This window comes from Sapajus apella, unplaced genomic scaffold (genome assembly GCF_009761245.1).
Source record: "Sapajus apella isolate SASKATOON/1434 unplaced genomic scaffold, GSC_monkey_1.0 scaffold43, whole genome shotgun sequence".
Classification (NCBI taxonomy): domain Eukaryota; kingdom Metazoa; phylum Chordata; class Mammalia; order Primates; family Cebidae; genus Sapajus; species Sapajus apella.
This window is the reverse complement of record NW_022436983.1, coordinates 8217784-8241274: the sequence shown is the minus strand read 5'-3', so window position 1 is coordinate 8241274 and position 23491 is coordinate 8217784. Positions and strand designations below refer to the sequence as shown.

Below are 23491 nucleotides of genomic sequence, written 5' to 3'. Positions count from 1 at the left end.
ATGATATGTTACTAGCCCTTGAAGGTTCTACCTCCTACTCTTTCAATTGTGTCTCCTCCTCCATTTCATCAAAGCCATTGACCTAGTTCAGGTGCTGGTTACTTTTCATTTAGATAACTGCAACAGCCTCTGCACTGGTTCCCTGACTACCTCCTTGCTGTGGTTTGGCTGTGTCCCCACCCAAATCTCAACTTGAATCATAGCTCCCTTAATTCCCACGTGTTTTGAGAGGGACCCGATGGGAGATAATGGAATCATGGGGATAGTTTTCCCCATACTGTTCTTGTGGTAGTGAATAAGTCTCACGAGATCTGATGGTTTTATAAGGGGGAAATCCCTTTCACTTAGCTCTCATTCTCTCTTGTCTGCCACCATGTAAGACGTGGCTTTTGCCTTCTGCCATGATTGTGAGGCCTCTCCAGCCACATGAAACTGTAAGTCCATCAAACCTCTTTTTCTTTATAAATTACCCAGTCTCAGGTAAGTCTTTCTAAGCAGCATGAGAACATGCTAATACACGACCACCCCACTCTTGTCTCCTTTCCCCAACCAACTGAAATCCCACTCTGCTGCCAGAGTGACCTCCATGAGCTGTAATTTTAATCAGGTTTTTCTGCAGAGCCCCTTCAATGGATCCTTAATATCTTTAGGATTAAGCCTAAATTCCTTCATGTGAAATAAAGGGTCCATATGAACCAGCCACTACCTACCAGAACCCTCAAATGTGCCATGAGCTCCCACACCTGCACCTTTCTACCTGCCACTTAAGCCCCTCACCTGGCTGCATCTTCCTCTGTTTCTTCTCCTCAGTGCCCTTGGAAACCAAGTTCCTTTCTGAAGTCTTGGTTGAACAGAGACAGTCACTGCTCTGTGCACTAAGAACATCCGTGACACCCTCCCACCACCACACTTCCTCAATTATCCTGCCACTGTCAGTTTTCACCACTAGGCTGAAAGCTCACAAGGGCCGGGACGAGACCACTCTCACATTTGCATGCTCAGCGCCTAAGCATTCAGCTTGGTCAACAGTGGGCACTCAACAAATGATGGTTGAATGAATGTAGGTGTATTCGTCAGCTGCTGATAAAGACATACCTGAGACTGGGTAATTTATAAAGAAAAAGAGATTTATGTGGGCGTGGTGGCTCACGTCTGTAATTCCAGCACTTTGGGAGGCTGAGGTGGGTGAATCACCTGAGGTCAGGAGTTTGAGACCAGCCTGGCCAACATGGTGAAACCCTGTCTCTACTAAAAATATAAAAATTAGCTTGACATGGCAGTAGGTGCCTGTAATCCCAGCTACTCAGGAGGCTGAGGCAGGAGAATTACTTGAACTCGGGAGGTGGATGTTGCAGTGAGCCAAGATCACGCCATTGCACTCCAGCTTGGGAGACAAGAGCAAAACCTCTGTCTCAAAAAATAAATAAATAAAAATAAAAAGAGGTTTAATGGACTCACAGTTCCATGGGCTGGGGAAACCTCATAATCATGGCAGAAGATGAAAGGTATGTCTTACATGGTGGCAGACAAGAGAGAATAGGAGCCAAGAGAAAGGAGTTTTTCCTTAGAAAACCATCAGATCCTGTGAGACTTATTCACTACCACAGATCAGTATGGGGGAAACAGCCTCCATGATTCAATTATCTCCCACTGGGTCCCTCCCACAACACGTGGGAATTAAGGGAGCTACAATTCAAGATGAGATTTGGGTGGGGACATAGCTAAACCATATCAGTAGACAAAGCTCCCCGCGGACAGAGATAACTTCTCTGGATTTATAAGAAAGAGAAATTTACTTCATGGCTGTTGATGATGTGCTGGGAGATGTCATGCAGTCCAGCTTCCCCATGTTCTACATGAGGAAACTAAGGTGTGGGGTGGCACGGGCGTGGCGGGGGGGATGACAGTGACTGTTTTCCATCCTGTTCAGCCTTCACTTCTACTTTATTTTTCCAAGCAGGAAAAGTCCTTGTAGATTTTCTAGATTCTCTTCAGAGATTTTGAGAAGCACACCTAAAATTATTCATTGGAAATGTCATGTCATGAAATCACTGCTGCTTGGAATAAGAGCCTGTATTTTGAGGGAAAATTGACTAGATCAATAGGAATGGTTGGATCGAGAAAATAGAATCTGAGCTCCTAGCTACCTCTGTGGTAACAGATTTATCTTCATTAAGATTTTCTTAATTAAGACGTTTTTTGTTTCAGGTACTAGTGCCAGATGCCTGAATTTCTGCGTCTTCCCCCATCCTCAAAAGTGACAATCTTAGGGGTAAAATACATTGAACAACTTGAGTAAGAAAAACCTGAGAGGCCGGGCGCGGTGGCTCACACCTGTAATCTCAGCACTTTAGGGGGCCGAGGTGAGTGGATCACAAGCTCAGGAGATTGAGACCATCCTGGCCAACATGGTGAAACCTTGTGTCTACTAAAACACAAACAAGTAGGGGGGCATGCTGGCATGCACCTGTAGTCAGCTACATGGGAGACTGAGGCAGGGGAATCGCTTGAACCCAGGAGGCAGAGATTGCAGTGAGCCAAGATCGCGCCACTGCACTCCAGTCTGGCAAGAGAGTGAGGCTCTGTCTTAAAAAAAATGCCTAAGAATGCCATTTGCCTGATTTATAACATATTTTAACTTTGTTTTAAGGTTCTGACCTGGACTCACAGAGTTTGGGTTTAGTGTGTTTCTGATGCTTCCATTGTGCAGAAAAAGGTGCATGGGAAAGACGCAAGTAGATTCCTAAAAAAGTACTTGCTTTTAACAAAGCCGCTTAATTTCCTTTTGATGAGTGCGCTATGCATTATTCAGAATTGTTCGGCTAAATTTCCCTAAATACACACGGGGCTTCAAGGAAGAGTGTGGGAAGCACTGCGTAGTTTAGGAGAAATGGGTTTACTGACCCTAGGAGAGAGGAACTTAATCAGAAGTGCATTGCCTCTCATGCATGAAATAGGACTTCAAACCTCTCCCCCATCTATCAGAGCTGAGGAGGATGTGAGTTGAGTGATCTCTTACATTTTTCTGGTCTGTTACATCATTGCTCCTGAAGGGTTTCCACAGATAGAACATTAACTTTCTGGGTAACAGGGAAAGTTTTATTTCTTTATTGTCTTGACTCAGCAATGCCCAGAAGAGTGCTAAGTATACGGTAAGTACTTAATACTTACATAAATGTTTAATCTGTTAGGTGTTTAGGTTTACTGAACTATAACAAGTCCAAGCAGGGGGTCTGTTCTATGAGTCTGGACATCCTCCACATTTCTGGTTCTTCTTGTTTCTCCTCTAGGGGAGTTAGGGGTTACTCAGCTGGGCCAAGGAAGTCACAAATGAGGTTCACACATTCCTTCTTAAAGGCCCCTACACGCTCTGCCTGGTCAGAGTCTCAGGAATAGGCTCAATGTGACAGCACTGCCCGGCCAAGGACACAAGACGCCAGCCGGCGAACTGTGTTGGAAGCCTTTATGCTCCTGCTTCCCAGGCCTGAGCTCTGAGCCCAGAGTCATACAGACAGAGATCTGGGGACGGTAAGGCATTGTAGAGGGTCTCCTCCAAGGAGACTGGATTACAAAGAAAACCTTTTGAAGCCTGGGGCCATTTTCACCCAGGAAGGCTCAAGGACTGGGGATTACCCAGCTCTTTCTCCTCTTCCCCTGGGTTCTGAACCCACGCCAGCACCTCCTGAGGTCCCTTAGTCTGATGCTGGCCACGTGAACACACAGCCTTTGTGCCGTGCCATGCCAGGGGACTCTGTGTCATTAATCTGCATCAAGAAATATGAAGCCCCCAAATGTTCCCTTGGCCACCACTGAAATAACCTGTAGAGCCACGCTTAAGCGCAAAGTGTTGCCCACTGAGTTATTCTAAAGTTTCCCACCTACTCATTCATTGATGAAAATGACTTGGCCTGGCTCCTGAGGGCTGATCCCAGAGAGGCAGTGGGAATGATGCAAGAGGTAGCTTCCTTGAAGCTGCAGGGAGCAGCCTTCCCATAGCACTGGCTGGGTCCTGTTACCCCAGCGGGGCTTCCCCAGGGGTTTGCATTCTATCAGAACCACACCCCTTCAGGTTCTCTGCACTGGAGCAGGTGGGGGCTCCTGGTTCAATTCCAGATGGATTGCACTCACTGTCAGCCCACTCTGGTGCCAACTCAATGCAAACCCTGCCTCTCCTCCCCTGCCATCCTCACTACTTAGCTCCAGTCGCCAGCTCGGTTAGAGGGATGGGTCATTTGATTACGGGTAAATCTCTGTGGAATCTTAATGGAAGGGGGGTATCGCCATTTGCCCCGGCTTGGGGTCTCACAGCCCATAGTGTTCCTGATTCAAGTAGCACAAATAAATTCAAAACGCTGGCTGCCTTTATAGGGAGACGGGGTGGGGACACTCCGTGCTCTCAATGCTGGTTTCCTTAGCCTCTGACCAATTTGCCAGAACACTTGCAAGGTTCACACAGCATAGGTTCATGGAGCCCCTGATCCCACATGGGGCATTCAAAGAAGCTTTGCCAAGAGAGATTTACCCCCTAAAGAACCCATTTTACTGAATTAGGCCAAAGCAAAAACAGAAGTGTAAGACTACTTAGCAATTTTTGCAGAGTGAATTCAGTGAGCAGAGGACAGAGATTCGATACATGAAAAACGGGAGCAATTACAGGAAATAATAACTCATTTCTGTTTGGTATAATTATTGCATGAAGGCAGCATTACACTAAGCCATTTAACCATAGACCTAGTTTTATTCCTCAATAGTAGTTAAAAAAAAAAAAAAAAGCAGAAGCATTCTGAAAAATTGATTGTGCTCACAGTTCTTAGTTTTGAATTCTATGTACATTTCTGCAAGGTTATATTTGGTCTTGTTTTAAAAAACAAATCCCCCAAAAATCCAAATACGGTGAAGGGTTTTTGTCACAGGGCATGGACAGTCAAGGAGCTGAGGTTAGGGAGGTCATTCAGTTGAGGTCAGGACATGGACAAGTAGTTCATCTATAAAAAATTGTCAAGAAGTTAAAAATGTAAGTTTCTAGAAGATGGGGAGAAGCTGCAGATGACAAATCCAGGTAGGTAGGCAAGGATTCAGAGGTCAGGAGTAAGTAAGAGATAGGAAGGTCAGGACAGTCGTTTGAAACAGAGTGTATAGTGAAGATACAAGGAACTTCCTATATTGGCAGGGCGAATATAAGATGCTACAGCCGCTTTGCAAAAACAGTTTGGTAATTTCTCAAGATGTTAAGCATAAAATTACCATATGACTCAGCAATTCTATGAGTTATTTACCCAGAGAAATGAAAACATACATCCACACAAACACTCATAGATGAATATTCACTGCCCCATTATTCGTAGTAATTCAAACGTGGAAACATTCCAAATGTTCATCAACTAATGAATGGTTAAATAAAATGTGGTCTAGCTATACCATGGACTAGTATTTGGCAATAAAAAAAAGCACTGATGAATGCTACAACAGGAGTGAACCTCAAAAACATGCTCAGTGAAATGTCAGCTATAAAAGAACACCAATTGTATAATTCTACTTATATGAGATATCCCGAATGAGTGGAACTAGTCATAGAAAGGAGATCAGTGATTATCTGGGGGGTAGGGTTAGGAATTGGGAGGAGGAGGAGGGTAAATAGGTACAAGGTTTGGTTTTGGGGAGATGACAATGTTCTGAAATTAGCGAGTGATGATATACAACTCTGTAGATATAATGAAATTGTACGCTTAAAATGGGAACATTTTATGGTATATAAATTATACCCTAATAAAGCTGTTAAAAAGCAACATAAAAGCTGAGAAATGAAGGAATACAGTTAATAAAACTTGGGGTTGTGAGCCTGACTGAGGAGAGAGGAGCCTGAGATGCACGTCCTGGATTTAATCAGAAAACTGATTTCAGGATTCAGCTCCAAACTGGTCCCACCTCTCTGGCTGCAGCTACCAGGGCTAATGATGCCCTCCTAGCTGATGGTTGCCAGGTGTTAATGACTTCTGATTTTAGACAGAAAATTGCCCAAACTGAGTAATGATAAATATTATTGAGTATTTCAGTTACAAAAGTAAAGGAGGTGGTTTTGTGGTTAAGTTTGGAAACTTGCATGAAAGACATTTTTGTATGGCAGGACTTCTGAATCTGTTGTATAATATCCAACACATTTTCTAAATGCATCTTTTCCCATATGGAACAACTATTATTTTTACTCAAGAATTAGGAAAAGAAGCTGCACAACTGCACAACTATAAATGGGATAGCCTTAGGAAAAATCACAGGAGCTGTCAGAAGTTCATCTGGGACACGAGCAAATACTTGTGAATTTTTTGTGGGATGTTTGCAGCTCCTTCATTCAGCAAACATTCATCGAGTGACTGTGTCAGCCAAATGCAATGCTGGGGTTTCTGTGTAACCCCAGGACTAATGGAAATGCAAGGCACATAGTAGGTCCACAATCCGTGTTTGTGGCTGAATGGATTGGAGTCTGGTCGGGGAGACACATCTGATCTGTTGAGTTTCTATTGTTGGGAAATGAGTATCCCAGATCTAGTGGCTTTAAACAACACCCAGTCATTATCTCAGTTTCTGTGGCTCAGAAGTCTGGGTACAGCTTGGCCAGATTTTCTGCTCAGGGTACCATGAGGTCAGAAGTCTGGGTACAGCTCAGCGAAATTTTCTGCTCAGGGTATCATGAACAGGAAGTCTACCTGTTGACACAGTTTGGCTCTGTGTCCCCACCCAAATCTCACCTTGAACTGTAATATATCCCCATGTGTTGTGGGAGGGACCTGGTGGGGGGTAATTGAATCATGGGGGCAGATTTTTCCTGTGCTGTTCTCATGCTAGTGAATAAGTCTTATGAGATCTGATGGTCTATAAATGGGAGTTCCCCTGCACATGTTCTCTCTTGCCTGTCACCATGTAAGACATGCCTTTCTCCTTCCACCATGACTGTGAAGCCTCTCCAGCCATGTGGAACTGTGAGTCCACTGAACCTCTTTATAAATTACCCAGTCTTGGGTATGTCTTTATAAGCAGCATGAAAATGGACTAATACAGCTGTGTTCTCCTCTGAAGCTGGGGACCTCTTCAAGCTCATGTGATTTTTGGTAGAATTTGACTCCCTGTCCTCGGCCCCTAAAGGTCATTTGTCATTTCCTCCAATGTGGCCCTCATACTAGGCAGTTCATGTCATAGCTCTGTGCCTCCTCAAGGCCAGGAGGAGAATCTCTTTTTGCACTGATTCTCTTCCTTCAGGGAATGAGCAGATCCTCTTTGAAAGGGCTCACCTGATTAGGTCAGGCCTGCCCATAATAATCACCCTTTTAATTAACTCAGAGTCAACTGATTAGGGACTTTAACTACATCTGCAAAATCCCTATGCCTTTGCTATAGAATGTAACCTAATTACATATGTGAAATCCTACCATATTCATAATTCTTGTCATACTGAAGCGAGGGAGATTATATAACTGTTTACACCAGGAGGTGAGAGTCTTAGGGGTGCTTTTAGAATTCTGCCTACCAGGAGGATATTAAATAAAATGGGAGAGTAAAAGAGCTGTGAAAGGTCAGAGGAGTGGGCTCTTAGCTGCTGAATGAGATGGGGTGACACCTAGGAAGTCTACCCAGAGGGAAGGAGTTTTAATAGACCTGGGAGGCAGAGGTTGCAGTGAGTTGAGATTGCGCCACTGCACTCCATCCTGGGTGACAGAGCAAGACTCTGTCTCAAAAAAAAAAAATGGTGAACCTACTTGAGAAATGTTGTGTGTGTTCTGACAGCCCCACCAACTGGCTATTTCCCCATTTCTTTCCCTCTTCTAAGGCCTCCCTATTCCCTGAGCCACAACAATATCGAAACTATGCCATTTAATAACCTTACAATGACCTCTAGGTGTTCAACTGAAAGGAGGATTTAACATCTCTCATTTTAAATAAAAAATTGGAAACAATTAAGCTTAGTGAGGAAGACACATGGAAAGCCAAGACAGGCCAAAAGCTTGGCCTTTTGCATCAAACACTTAGCCAAGTTGTGAATGCAAAAGAAAAGTTCTGGAAGGAAATTAAAAGTGCCGACTGCAGTGGACACATGAATGATAAGGAAGAAAAACAGCCTTGTTGCTGATATGGAGAAAGTTTGAGTGGTCTAGATAGCAGATCATACCAGCCATAGCATTCCTTTAAACCAAAGCCGAATCCAGAGCAAGACCCTAGGTCTTTTCAATTCTATGAAAGCTGAGATGGGAGAAAGCTTCAGAAGAAAAATTGGAAGCTAGCAGAAGTTTGTTCATGAGATTTAAGAAAAGAAGACATTAGTGTAACATAAAAGTTCAAGGTGAAGCAGCCAGTGCTGTTGGAGAAGCTTCAGCAAGTTATCCAGAAGATCCAGCCTAAGATCATTAATGAAGGTGGCTATGCTAAACAACAGATTTTCAGTGTAGAGAAAATAGCTTTCTATTGGAAAAAGATGTCATCTAGGATTTTCATAACTAGATAAGAGAAATTAATGCCTGGCTTTAAAGCTTCAAAGGACAGGCTGACTCTCTGGTTAGGATCTAATGCAGCTGGTGACTTTAAATTGAAGCCAATACTAATTTCTATTCCAAATATCCTAGAGCCCTTAAGAATTATGCTAAATCTACTCTATCTGTGCTCAATAAATGGAACAACAAAGCCTGAATGACAATATATCTGTAGATAGCATCGTTTGCTGAATATTTTAAGTGCACTGTTGAGACCTACTGCTCAGAAAAAAAGATTCCTCTCAAAATATTACTGGTCATTGACAAGGCACCTAGCCATTCAAAGCTTTGATGGAGCCATACAAGGAGATTAATGTTATTTTCATACCTGCTAACACAGCATCCTTTCTGCAGCTTGTGGATCCAAGAGTAATTTTGACTTTCAAGTCTTATTATTGTTATTATGTATTAAGGAACACATTTCATAGGCTACAGATGCCATAGATAGTAATTCCTCTGATGGACCTGAGTAAATCGAAAACCTTCTGGAAAGGAATTACTATGCTAGATGTCATTAAAAACATTCATAATTCACAGGAGAAGGTAAAAATATCAACATTAATTTGATTAAAGTTTGGAAGAAGTTGATTCCAACCCTCATTAATGACTTTGAAGAACTTAAGATGTCAGTGGAAGAAGTAACTGCAGATGTGATTAAAATAGCAAGAGAGCTACACTTAGAAGTGGAGTCTAAAGATGTGAATTACTAGAATCCTATGATCAAACTTAAATGGATGAGGAGTTTCTTCTTACGGATGAACAAAGAAAGTGGCTTCTAGAGTTGGAAACTACTCCTAGTGAAGATGCCATAAACATTGTTAAAATGACGATGAAGAATTTTGAATATTACATAAACTTAGTTGATAAAGCAGCAGCAGGGTTTGAAGGGATGGACTCCAATTTTGAGAGGTTTTACTTTTGGCAAAATGCAAACAGCATTGCATGCTACAGAGAAATCTTTAATGAAAGGAAGGATCAATCAATGTGTCCAACTTCATTGTTGTCTTATTTTAAGAAATTGCCACAGCCACTCTAACCTTCAGCAGTCATCATCAGCATTGAGGCAAGACCCTACATAAGCAAAAAGATTACAGCTTGCTAAAGGCTTAGATGATCATTAGCATTTTTTAGCAGTAGTTTTTTTATTTTTTTGAGATGGACTCTCACTCTGTCGCCAGGCTGGAGGGCAGTGGTGCAATCTCGGCTCACTGCAACCTCTGCCTCCCTGGTTCAAGTGATTCTCCTGCCTCAGCCTCCTGATTGGCTGGGACTATAGGCACATACCACCACGCCCAGCTAATTTTTGTATTTTTAATAGAGATGGGGTTTCGCCATGTTGGCCGGATGGTCTTGGTCTCTTGACCTCCTGAACTGCGCACCTCGGCCCTCCAAAGTGCTGGGATTACAGGCATGATAAGGTAGGTACATTGCTTTTCACACTCATGCTATTGCACACTTAATAGACTATGGTATTGTGTACATATAACTTTTATATGCACTGGGAAACTAACACTTTGTGTGAATTACTTTATTATGATACTCATGTTATTGTGGTGGTCTGGATGTGAACCTGCAACATTTCCAAAGTATGCCTGCACATGAAGCCTGGCTTCTGAGGAAGGTCAGAGCAGGAGAGAAAAGGATGCTACAATTAGGGAAGATACCTAGGGGTCTCCAACTGTGTGGGTCATGCTCTATTTATCAAGCCAAGAGATGGGCAGGCCAATATTCTTTATCTTTTATACACTTTTGATGTATGCAAAGCTTCATAATAGTATTTTTCATTTCTCCTTCTCCACCCGAGCCCCCAGTATCCAAATTCTCTTCCTGTAAAAAAATAGTGTCGGAGAGAGGGATCCAAGATGGCAGATTAGGAGCAGCTCAGGATTGCAGCTCCCAGTGAAAGTGCAGAGGCTGAGTGGATGCTGCATTTCCAGATGGATTTTTATTGCCCACAGGCCAGGAGATTCCCAGGTGGAGGAGCCCCAGGGTTCTCCAGCGTGGTTGGTTTGGCTGGCACAGCTGTTTTGCCCATGCCCAGGGGTGGCAGTTCTCCGTACAAAATACATGGGTCCGGGCACCGTTTAACCTGGCAATTGGAGCTCCAGGAAAGCAGAGTTGCCCATTCATCTGATTAAAAAGGGGACTGAAACAGGGAGCCAGGCCAGGAGATTCCCAGGCAAAAAAGTGCCATGAATCTCAGCACCGCTGTTTCAGCTGGTGCCACACAGGAAATCACACAGATCCCGGTGCCTTTTCTACAGGTGACTGGAACACCTGGGAGAGAGTTGACCATTCTGAGGCAGGGAGGCTGGTGATCACACTCAGCTGGTCCCATCCCCACAAAAAAAAAACATCAATTGGAAACGCTCTGTGTCGAGGCACAGCTGAACTTGGGACAGTCCAGCTCTGTGGGGGAGGGGCATCCGCCATTACCAAGGCAGTCCACCACTACAGAGGGAGCCCGCCATTGCTGAGGCAGCCCACCATTGCCGAGGCAACCCGTCATTACAGAGAGAGTCTGTAATTACAGAGGTGGGCCACCATTGCCGAGGCAGTTCTAACTACACCAGTATAAACAGGACTGCAGGGAAGTTCACACGGCAGCTGGGCAGAGCCCACAGCAGCTCAGCAAAGCCTCTGCAGGCAGACAGTGACTAGGCTGCCTCCTCGCTGGGCAGGGCAGCCCTGAATAAAAGGCAGCAGCACAACAGAAACTCATAAATATAGCCCTAACTCCCCGGGACAGAGCACCTGGGAAAAAAAAAAGGGGGTTTATGAGTTCTGCCACAGCAGACTTAAACATACCTGCCTAGTAGCTCTAAATGAACAATGGAGCTCACAGCTCAGCACTTGAGCTCCTATAAAGGACAGACTGTCTCCTCAAGCAGCTACCTGACCCCCATATATCCAAAGAGTCACCTCATAAAGGAGAGCTCAGACTGACATTTGGCAGGTATCCTTCTGGGACAAAGATAGCAGAAGAAAAAACTGGCAGCAACCCTTACTGTTCTGCAGCTGCTGCAGGTGATCCCCAGGCAAGCAGGGCCTGGAGTGGACCTCAGCAGTCCTACAGCAGAGAGGCCAGACTGTTAGAAGGAAAACTAAGAAACAGAAAGAAATAACTTCATCATCATAACAAACTGGACATCCACTCAGAGACCCAATCTAAAAGTCAAAAACTACAAAGATGACAGGTGGATAAATCCACAAAGATGGGAAGAAACCAGCGCAAAAAGGATGAAAATACCCGAAACCAGAATGCCTCTCCTCCTACAAGGGATCACAACTCCTCACCAGCAAGGGAACAAGGCTGGATGGAGAATGTGTGTGATGAATTGACAGAATCAGGCTTCAGAAGGTGGGTAATAAGAAACTTTTGTGAGCTAAAAGAACATGTTCTAACCCAATGCAAAGAAACTAAGAACATTGAAAAAAGATTTGACAAAATGCTAACGAGAATAGACAACTTAGGAATATAAGTGAATTGATGGAGCTGAAAAACACAACATGAGAACTTCGGGAAGCATACACAAGTTTTGACAGCTGAATTGACCAAGCAGAAGAAAGGATATCAGAGGTTGAAGATCAACTCAATGAAATAAAATGAGAAGGCAAGATTAGAGAAAAAAGGGTAAAAAGGAATGAACAAAGTCTCCAAGAAATATGGGACTATGTGAAAAGACCTAATCTACGTTTGATAGGTGTACCTGAATGTGACGGAGAGAATGAATCCAAGCTGGAAAACACTCTTCAGGATATTATCCAGGAAAAATTCCCCAACCTAGCAAGGCAGGCCAATATTCAAGTCCAGGAAATACAGAGACCACCACAAAGATATTCCTCAAGAAGAGCAACCCCAAGGCACATAATTGTCAGATTCACCAGGGTTGAAATGAAGGGGAAAATGCTAAGGGCAGCCAGAGAGAAAGGTCGGGTTACCCACAAAGGGAAGCCCATCAGACTCACAGCAGACCTCTCAGCAGAAACCCTACAAGCCAGAAGAGAGTAGGGGCCAATATTCAACATCCTTAAAGAAAAGAACTTTCAACCCAGAATTTCATATCCAGCCAAACTAAGTTTCATAAGTGAAGGAAAAATAAAATCCTTTGCGAACAAGCAAATACTCAGAGATTTCATCACCACCAGCCCTGCTTTACAAGAGCTCCTGAAAGAGGCACTAAACATAGAAAGGAACAACCAGCACCAGCCACTCCAAAAACATACCAAATGGTAAAGAGCCTATGAGAGCTGAGAGTGAGAAAAAGCAAGGACTTGAGGGGGATGAGGAGCTGGGAGTGAGGGCTAAGCTTCTGACTTAGGTATGGGAGTAGCAGAGGCATCATCCACTGAGATAAACCTTGTAGGTTTGGAACAGCTTGGTAGAAATGCTGACTATTCAAGCCAGGAGTTTAGAAGACAGACCATGATAGAAGCATCTTGTGAACCATATTCTGAAAGTGTGGTCTGGGGAAAGGTCTGACTGGAGTCTCTTGGGTATTGGTTTATACATCTTACTGGGCCACACCATGGAGTCCCTCAATCAGAGACTCTGGGAGTGAGGCTGAGGAATCTTCATTTTTAACAAGCTCCCCAGATGACCCTTGTGGGTTGTCACCAGAGAGCTCCAGGAGCCACTGGTAACTGAATGCACTTGGTAGAAGGGCTGATCCAATTCTAACTGCAGGTAATTTTCACTGGATTGGTAGAACCCTATGGCTGGAGGCATTGGTGCTTAGAGCAGAAATTGTCCCCATCGGCAGACTTCACATCTGTGCAGGGAGCAGCCTCCTCTGACTCTTCAGGCAGCTGTGGGGTGCTTTTGTCCTTCTGATTTGACAGCTCATCCTGGTCTCCTGTGCCTGACACTTAACAAACATGTCAAAGTGCCACTTGTAAGGCCTCTTAAATGATCCACAATGCTGTCTTCCACAAATCCCTTCAGAGATGTGTAGTCTTAACTAAACACACGCCAGAGTGCTATGCGATCGAGTATTTGGCTTGCCCATCATTAAAGCAGCCTTCTCCTGCCTTCCACGGGAATCTCTGGAAGTCACTGCCATATGGACGTGTGGGAAGAATTAAAGCTCTTTCATTAATAAACATCTACTGTAAGTGACTGGAAAATAAACACAGGGCACTCCTTGCACTTAGTAGCTGCTCAGTGAACATGTGCAGAAATAGCCTGAAACTATCCAACACCTGCAGAAATAGGTTGAAAAATACCCACATTTCACCATCTCATGGTTCTAGTACTCATGAGACTGGAGAGAAATACATTCTGCTGAACACTTGCTGCTATTTCAGAGACTGAAAATCTCACAGAGGAAAAGTCAGCCAGAGAATCAGAGGATTTCAGAACTAGCTTAGGACATCAGTGAAAATCCACCACAATAGGTCTCAAGAACTGTTACTACCTTGAAGAGACTACAGGTCCTTCAGAACCAATCTTGAAGTTTGCTAAGGTCTATACAGTCAAATTTATCTAGATGAGTCAAGCTACCAAAAGTCTACCGTTTCAGAACCAGTATCAATTACCCAGAATATGAAAGCAAGCATACTTTTCCCGCATCCCAAATATTGCAGATTGGTTTCCCTCCACTTCTCTTACTGCTGGAATTTGGTCTCAGATGCTTTGACTCCCAGGCACTTGCTCACAACTAATTCACCATTTTCCAAATTAGACGTTAGTAGCATGAACAGTTCCAAATTAGCTGGAAGATTTCAGTTTATTTGCCAAACAAACAGAATGGTAGTCGTGTGTCCTGGAGGGGTGGAAGCTCACCTAATAAAAGTTTAAGAGATTGCCACTTCCACTTGCCTGGTAAGTAATTCTGTGCCTTTGATGGGTCCATCCCCAGGGGCAGGCAAATGGGTCTCTTAGGCTCCTGGGGGTTTTTCAAAGGCCTTCTCTCTGGGGAGCCACTGTTCTTCAACTAGGAGGAATTTCAGGAGTTTTTGAAACTTCCTTTCTTTTTCTTTTTTTTTTTGAGATAGAGTTTTGCCCTTTTATGTGGGCTGGAGTGCAGTGGTGCAATCTCGGCTCACTGCAACCTTCCACTTTCAGGGTTCAAGCGGTTCTCCTGCCTCAGCCTTCCCAGTAGCTGGGATTCCAGGCGCCTACCACCACACCCAGCTAATTTCTGTATTTTTAGTAGAGATGGGGTTTCACCATGTTGGCCAGGCTGGTCTCGAACTCCTGACCTCGTGATCTACCCGCCTCGGCCTCCCAAAAAGTGCTGGGATTACAGGCCTGAGCCACCACGCTCAGCGAAACTTTCGACATGAGAAACCACAATTGTCTTCTCCCAGTATTGACTGTAACTCCAGCTTTCAGGATGTGAAAGTTTCCCACCGGCAGCCACTGATCTGCATTTCTGGTCACATGGTCATCCCTTCCCAAAAGCTGATTGGTCCAGGGGTGAGCACTGGCCCCAAAGCAGCGAATCAAGCCAGTGTTGGGAAACAAGCCTCCAATCATCATTTTCATCATCTTTTTGCCAGTCTCGGGTCTCTAGTGTCCTTCCCAGCCCTCTTCAATGTCTTTCTGTCCCTTCTATCGCTTATGAACCGCGCCATTAGCTAGAAGTTATTGCAAAACCCCAGAGTGGTCCCCTCTGGGAATATTCCCATTTCACTGGGAGTTTTTAAAAGCTCAGTGATTCAGCCTTGAGCTGTTTGGAGCAGTGAAGGGCACGTGACCCAGGCGCAGCCAATCCACAGGCTCATCACAGTGTGTGGGGAAATATGGTTTCAGAGTTTTTCCCAGAAAGGCTGATGATACTGATGGAACCAAACAAGTGCTCCCTCCAGAGTGAGCACTCAGGAGTTGATGTAGAGAGGAGCTTAGGCAGGGAGGGCTTGTGTTAATGGTGGGACGCTGATACGGACAGCCACACACTTGTCTTACTGATAGGGCAATATAGTGTACCAGAAGCCAGAACTGCCTTGGGTACCATCCACCTTCCTGTTCCTGCCATTTCAGATGTGAGGCCAGGCTGTGTTACTTCTACTTACCCGTTACCTGAGATAACAACCAAAATGCCAAACCCAATATGGAACCCCCTCTCTCCCCTCCCTTTGCCTTCTCTTCCCTTTCTCCGATTTTTCTTCTTCTTCCTCTTTCCTATCTTCTCCTTCTTCACATCATCATCATCATCACCACCACTGTTACTTAATGGGCACTCGTCTTGTGCCAGGCACTGTCAAAAGCAGTGTATGTCCTTGAGCATGCTAAATCCTCACAACAACTTGTCCGGTAGGTATTATTATTATTATTAATTATTATTTCGAGATGGAGTCTCGCTCTGTAGCTCAGGCTGAGTGCAGTGGCGTGATCTCGGCTCACTGCAACCTCTGCTTCCTGGGTTCAAGTGATTCTCCTGCCTTAGCCTTCCGAATAGCTGGGATTACAGGCACATACCAGCACGCTTGGCCAATTTTTGTGTTTTCGTAGAGACAGAGTTTCATCACGTTGGCCAGGCTGGTCTCGAACTCCTGACCTCAAGTGATCCCCTCACCTCGCAGGTTGATATTATTATTGAAGGGGTCAGAATTTGAACCCAGGCCATCTGGCTCCGGGTCTGGGCATCCTCATGCCTCCCTTACAGTCTGATCCCGTCAGAGCTTTAAAGGATGGCTGAGGTCATATCCTCTACTAATTGTCATACTTTGGGATTTTATAGACCAATAAAAAATAAATAAGCAGGGAGGGTGGATATGGGGTGGCCAGCTTCTTATTTCAAGAAAGGACAGTAAGAGTGTTAAAACGAACGATGTCCTTTACCTTCACCAAAGAAAGGCCACTCACCACAAAAAGAGAAAGGAGGACATAACCTCAGAATAAAGTACAGAACTTTGAACTGAATAAGTCAGGCATTATGAAAAACTCACTCACTGTTGACTTATTTTTCTAATTTTGCTGCATAGCAATTAAAACGTGGCCCTGCAGCAGCCCTGGCACTTGGACTGGTGGGTGTCACTGGCTGTCCTCCAATTCTCATGTTGTTTCTAAGGAAACAGAGGCCTGGTCAGGGCGAATGACTTCATCAAGGTCACATGAGGAGTTGCACACAGATTTGGAACTCGGTTTCAGGTCATTTGACTCCTTTGGATGAAGGACATTATTTCGGGGTTGTGGGTAGGGTGGAGACAGTGGGGGATCCTTACCTCTAAATAGGGAAGGACTGAGCTCTACAAATGTGCTTTATGAGCCCCCAATGTACATGGATTGGAAGCTCTAGCCTCAGGAATGCAGTCTGGTCTTGGGAATTTACAGCATCTTCTTGGTCTACTGGCCTGTTTCAATTCTCACAATCACATTGAAAGGCAGATAATTTTGCTCTCATTTTAAAGATGGAGCAACTGTGGCACAGAGGAGTTCCGGGCCGCTTGCTCCAGATCACAACATCAGTGGCTTGAAGGCAGTTTTCTCAATGGTACCAGAGCTGGCCGTCCTAAAGGACAGACTGTGAGACCTGTGTTCTGGGGATGGAACGTCATTAACTCATCTCCAACTGGGTGTTTCTTTTCCTCTGTGTGTTAGGGGGAAAGGCCCTTTAGTTGGTGAAATATTCATTCAACATGCATTTGCTGTCGAACACCTTTATGATAGCTATGTTTCCTTTGTCTTCTTCCAGCACTAGAAGGGCCAATTCTACACACCCAGTTTCCTGCTACCCTCCCCCAAGGCTCAGCTCAGCTGATTGGAATGTAAAACCCAAGGGACTCATTTGGGCCAATAAGATCCCTTTTGAGCCAAGAGAGTCAAAAGGAAACTCCAGTGCATATCAGGTGCTTGAGCTCACTTATCCTTGGGTCACATTTCATTGACTTGGAGCTAGAGCAACCATGTGGGGCCATGGGCAAGATACAAGGGCAGAGGAGGCAGAGAGAAGGTGAGAGGAGAGGAGGAAAGATGAGGAGCGTGAAACGAAGAAAGGAGAGAGACTCCTGATTCTCCATGCCCTATGAGACTTTGGATGTCTTTTATAAGCCCCACTTTTATCTTGGGCTCATTTGAGTGAATTTCTGTTCTGTGCTATGCTTAACCAGAACAGCGTACCCTAGACCTAGATACTCTAGGTTAGATGATGGAATACAGAGATGCAGATCAAAACCCGTCAAGAAGCTCACATCCCAGCATGGGGCAGAAGATAGTTCCTTCCCATATGCAAACACTCACAAGCCCACATGCTACTGTATATACCTGATACTCTTTTATACTGAAGATGGAGGTTCTGAGACCGCCCCCCCTCCGCCAGCCAAATATCTGACCAAGAAACAGACCATGACTCTGTGTTCAAAAGTAGTAAGGCATTAGATGTGCCCAGTTGAGTAAGCATTTAAATAATTTATCAATAACATCAATCTGTATTTATCACAATGGCTGGCTCATCCAAGGATCTCCCAGCAAACATGAATCCTTGCTAAGCTCCTTGGAGGTAAATGAGTGACAAGCAATCAAAATGAAAAGATGTTGTTTACTTGCTTCTGGGGAGGTTGCATGATCCTGACACACACACATTATTGGTACTTGCAGCTGTGTCCAGCTGGTCCATTTACCTTCTAGGTTTTGCTGGTGGTAGTTCATTTTAGTGACTAGTGTAACGAGATGATAGAATGGCACTTGTCCTATTGTAGGATCATTACTGAAAACAACTGAGGACAAGTTCTTCACCTTCAAAGAGAAGAGCTGGGCATTCTCTGCAGAATTTAGTAAGGGGAGGCTGGCACTGTTTTATGTTAATCATAAAACATAGAACTTGGAAATAAGAAGGGATTCTTTCTTTCTGATGTTGGTATGTTATCACAAGAGGGGCACTATGTTCTGGGGAGACTGCTTTCCCCTTGGACATGAGAGTTTGGTGGCTCTCACATCGGCCCAAGCTAAATCTGCGAAGGTGTTTGGGGCCTCCTAAATGGAGGGGTTTTATGAAAGTCAGTACTATTATTGGTGTACTTCCTGGTTTTGTATTTTGGAGCCAACCAGTCACCTACTATTGAATTCCAGGCTCTGTACCAGGAGGTGGGAATACAAACATTAATCAGACAAGCAGCATCACTTTCTGCCTTCATTGAACTCACTGTCTAGGGCGGGAGCTGAAAACAGGTAGTTTTAGTGGTGGAGAGGGCTGTGCATCCTTTGAATTTTTTTTTTGTTGTTGTTGTTGAGATGGAGTTTCACTGTGTCACACAAGCTGGAGCGCAGTGGCGCGATCTCGGCTCACTGCAACCTTGGCCTCCTGGATTCAAGTGATTTTCTTGCCTCAGCCTCCCAAGTAGCTGAGATTATAGGCACCCACCACCACGCCCAGCTAACTTTTGTATTTTTAGTAGAGATGGGGTTTCACCATGTTGGCTAGGCTGGTCTCAAACTCCTGACCTCGGATGATCCGCCCATGTCAGCCTCCCAAAGTGCTGGGATTATAGGTGTGAGCCACCACGTCCAGCCTGAATTTTTTTTTTAACTGTGGCCCTCAGGATGCTTTGAAAACCTGGAAGACCTGCCCACAGGCAATGCTGGGCCCCATCTTCTCATGGCCATGGTCAGTTGGCACTGACTAAAGGCTGCTTCCCCTAATTGGAAAGTAACCTTCATCCCCATGGCCCTCACCAAGGCTATCTGTCACATGATGGTCACATGCTTGTCCTCTTTAGCTTATGGTAGAAAAGTATTTCCTTGTATCCTTGTCTTTATAAAAAGTAGGGAAACAAAGTGCTGGGATTACAGGTGTGAGCCACCACATCCGGCGAGAGCCAATTTCTTACAACAAATCTCTCTCTCTCTCTCTCTCTCTCTCCCCCCCTCCCTCACACACACACACACACACACACACACACACACACGCACTCTATTGGCTTCGTTTCTCTGGAGAACCCTAACAAAGGCCAAATCTCTTCAGGAAGCTAAATACTATCTTTTATATTTTTTATATATTTATAAATACTATTTATATGTTTATTGATTACAAATATATTTATATTTAATGTGAAAAAAATGTGCCTATGCCAACTTCTCTGACACCTGTGCTATTCTCCCATTTATATCATGTATCTGGCACTTATAGATATTGGAGACTTCGATTTTTAGTCCAGGCACTTCGAAGATTTTTCTTCTAACTGGTACCCATTTAAATAGTTGGAATACACAGAAGAGTTTTTAAAAAATAGCTTGGACTTAATGAATGCACAAAGATTTGGCCATTGGTCAATGCAGGTGTCTCCCATATTTCCCATTTCCAAATGAATGCTGTTATCGGGTGTTGGGGATAATTTAAAAGATTCACTTTAACTTTTTTTTATATCATATTTTCCCTGTAGTCTGCTAAAATTTTGACTTTACTATTTGCCCATGGTGTTTCTGTGTTTGTTGGTCCTGGGGCAGATTCCATTTTTGCTTCCCTGTGCTATTTCTTGTGTAGCTTTATTTTGCTGGGTGGATTATTTGTAGACTGAGGCATCCCTAGGAAACTCCCATAGCCACCTGCTGCTCTTGAGCACAAAATGAATTCTTTTAGCTTCCAAATGGTCTGCCATTTATTGCTTTCTGAATTTGGTGACAAACTGTTCTTTTTTTTTTTTTTGTGAGACAGAGTCTTGCTCTGTCACCCAGGCTAGAGTGCAAGTGGTATAATCTCAGCTCACTGCAACCTCCGCCTCCAGGGTTCAAGGAATTCTCCTGCCTCAGCCTCCTGAATAGCTGGGATTATAGGCGCCCGCCACCTTGCCAGCTAATTTTTGTATTTTCAGTAGAGACAGGATTTCACCATCTTAGCCAGGCTGGTCTCGAACTCCTGACCTCGTGATCCGCCCGCCTCATCCTCCCAAAGTGCTGGGATTACAGGCTTGAGCCACCGCGACTGACCATTCCCTCTTTTTAGAGATGGAGAATCTCAGATCGAGAAGAGAGCAGAGCAGAGGGGTTCCCTTAAGGTTATGGTAATGATAAGAGGAAGATATAGATGGGAATTCTTGCATGAATGGTTACTTATTTGACAATGAACAACTATCAGTTTGGATAAAACAGAATACAAACTGAGAAAAACATCCTGGAGAAAAAAAGTCTTTTTTTTTTATGGAAGTGTGGAAAGAAGAAGCTGGAAAATTCACCCTCGGTGACTGGCTTGAGGATACAAATTTCTAGCTCCATACCTCCATGAGTCCCCATCTAAATATTTAATTTTCATGTACTTATGAACGAATGGTGTTCTGTGATTAAGAACTGCTCTTCCCCCAAAGAGAGTCTCCTAGCTTGTAGCATTTGCCAATTTCCGTGGTAGACTCCTATTGTGTCTGATTCCAGGTAAACAATGTTATCACTGAATGGGGAGCTGGGAAACCACACAGTCCGTTGTCCTCTGATGTAATAGTTTTTGCATGTGTACTGTTCAGAGGACACCTAAATCTTGATTTCAAGGCAGCTTATCCAGTCTCTGTAGATATAACGCCTCATAAGAAGTAAAGGTGGCCCAGGCGCGGTGGCTCACACCTGTAATCCCAGAACTTTGGGAAGCCGAGGTGGGTGAATCACGAGGTCAGGAATTTGAGACCAGCCTGGCCAACATGGTGAAAGCTCGTTTCTACTAAAACTAAAAACAATTAGCTGGGTGTAGTGGCTGGCACCTGTAATCCCAGCTACTTGGGAGGCAGAGGTTGCAGTGAGCTGAGATCACACCACCGCACTCCAGCCCAGGCCACACAGTGAGACTCCATCTCAAAAAAAAAAAAAAAAAAAAAAGTTAGGGGCAAACCTATTAAAAAAAAAAACCAAAAAGTAAAAGGCAAGCCTATTCCCCACATCAAACACCTTTGTACAAACTCCTGGGTCTGTTGACTAGTCAGTCAACAAACACTGATGGGCACCTACTCTGTCTGATCTTGGGTAAGGCACTGTGGATTCGAGAATGGCTAGCAAACAGAAGCCCACAGAATCCTGTATCTCACAGCTGAGTTATCTGCCCTTTTGTCACTAGCTAGCTTTATAAAATAAAGCAAATGACTCTAAAATGCCTGGGGATCTTTTTTTTCCCTTCCAGTGAAGATTTACAACCACAACTTTCCTACACAGCATTTTGATCTCCAGGGATGTAAAAAATATTCCCATTTTTAAAACATCTTGAAATGTAGATTCAATGTTATTTCCAAAGTAAAGCTACTTCTTATAGCACTTTTAAGAGTGGAGGCATTTTCCATCAAATTAAACAAAATGCTGAGAAACTGCAATTGTAGAAAGCTTGGAGATCTCATATTTATGCCTTTTACTGGGCCATTGTGCCAATGGCAAATAACTATTACTGTAATTGCTAAATGTCCCCTTTGCCTATTGTTCTACACTGGTGTTGTTGAAAGGGTGCATGTGTAAATAAAGCAACTATAAGTTTCCTTTAAATGGAACTCTTCAGAGTGCAGATGTGCTGAGCAAGCTCTGCGTCCCATTCAATTGCTATTTGAAAGGGAGACTTCCATCCTTGGGGTAAAGACGCAGTGAAATCACACTTGTCAATTATGACAGCAACCAGGAGACCCAAGCCTAGAACTCTTGGAGAGGTGTTTGATGACAACCCCACCAGGGCTGTAACCATAACCATTAACTTGTCCTTTGGCATCTTAGCTCTAAAAGAAGCTAAGGAGCTCTCACTGGAACAGGATTGGCCATGGGGGCACTGGACTTGCCCGTTAAATGTGTTTGAAGAAACAACGTTTTGGTTTGTGTAGTACCGGGATGGTTTGTGACTCGACATTGGTGTATGACTAACTGATTGGTAATAACGATCTGTTATCATAGGGAAGATTTAGAGGGTCTGGGAAAGTAGGAGAGGATTTCTCCCAGATAACTCAATTTGGAGAAGAGACGATAGTTTCGATCTTAATTTTATAGGGTTACCTGCTAATGAAAACTCCAATACAGATTTTTCTAGAGATCTCAAGTACTGGATTAATGTCTCTAAGATGCCTTCCTCTAAATTGCCTCTGTCTCTTTCAGATCATATCTGTTATAAGGGTTTGGAAATGATGACGTTGAGGGGGGATAATGGCTGTTGAAAGTTTCAAAGGGGACATGTATGTAGGATCAGTTTATCTTGCCAGATTCTTCCTGATTTGGCTTAAAGGAGAGGGAAATGAGAAGTGAAATTTTGACACATTTCCTAGGAGATGATGGTTCCTTCCATCACGGGCAGCTAAATGCATCTGGTGTGAACCCAAGGCCTTCTGGGACTGAGCTGTGAACTGACTGTAGGTAGGGATGCCTGGGTGATACAGGGGTGCAGTTCAAGCCCCCAGCTCTGCCCAGGCTTAGTGCATTTTGCTGCTGTATTTGTGTGGCTGTAGGTGGAGATGGTACTAGCGGAAGACTGACTTTCATTGGTGCTTCCTGTACACCAGTTACCACTTCGTATCTCCCCACATCACCATGTTTATTCCCCCTGAGAACCCAGTGGTGAGAGTTATAGAAATGAGATGACCGAGGCTCAGAGGGGTGAACTGACTTCCCCACGTTCCTCAGCTAGGGAGGGCCAGCGCTGGGACGCAGCTGAGGTCTGCCTAGCTCCAATAATAGCCTTGTTCCTAATCACTTCTCTACATTCTCTTATTCCCAGAAGCTTGGGTTTGGCACTTTTGCAAGGGCCTGGCTGAGTGGTGTCGCCCTTGGATACACATTGGAATCACAGGGGGATGCTTTTTTAAACATGTCAATGCCTGGGACCTACGCTGGACTGATTAAAACTTTCAGAGGTGAAACCCAGGATCGGTCATTTTAAAACACTCCACCAGGAGAGCCTGATGTTTGACCAGGCGTGTCCGTTGCTGCTCTAGTGCTGGACGACCACCCAGTGGTTGTGAGGTGATGCTTGGATTTAAGCCCCAGCATTCCAGATAGGCAATCATGCCACGCCGTGGTACTTGGGAGCCCAAGCCTGAGAGGGAGTTTCAGGTAATTGACAGCCTAGATAAGCTCACTCACTGAGCAGCAA

At 44.3% G+C, this 23491-nt stretch overlaps 1 protein-coding gene and 1 long non-coding RNA gene across 7 annotated transcripts in view; one reads left to right on the top strand and one right to left on the bottom strand.

Moving 5' to 3' along the window:
* KAZN (kazrin, periplakin interacting protein) overlaps positions 1-23491 on the bottom strand; it is a 1289243-nt gene that overhangs the window by 578917 nt on the left and 686835 nt on the right. The window lies entirely within an intron of this gene.
* Positions 8645-13797, top strand: LOC116566591. The gene is made up of 3 exons (XR_004275927.1): positions 8645-8913; positions 9707-9708; positions 13787-13797. It is a non-coding gene; the product is annotated as an uncharacterized LOC116566591 (long non-coding RNA).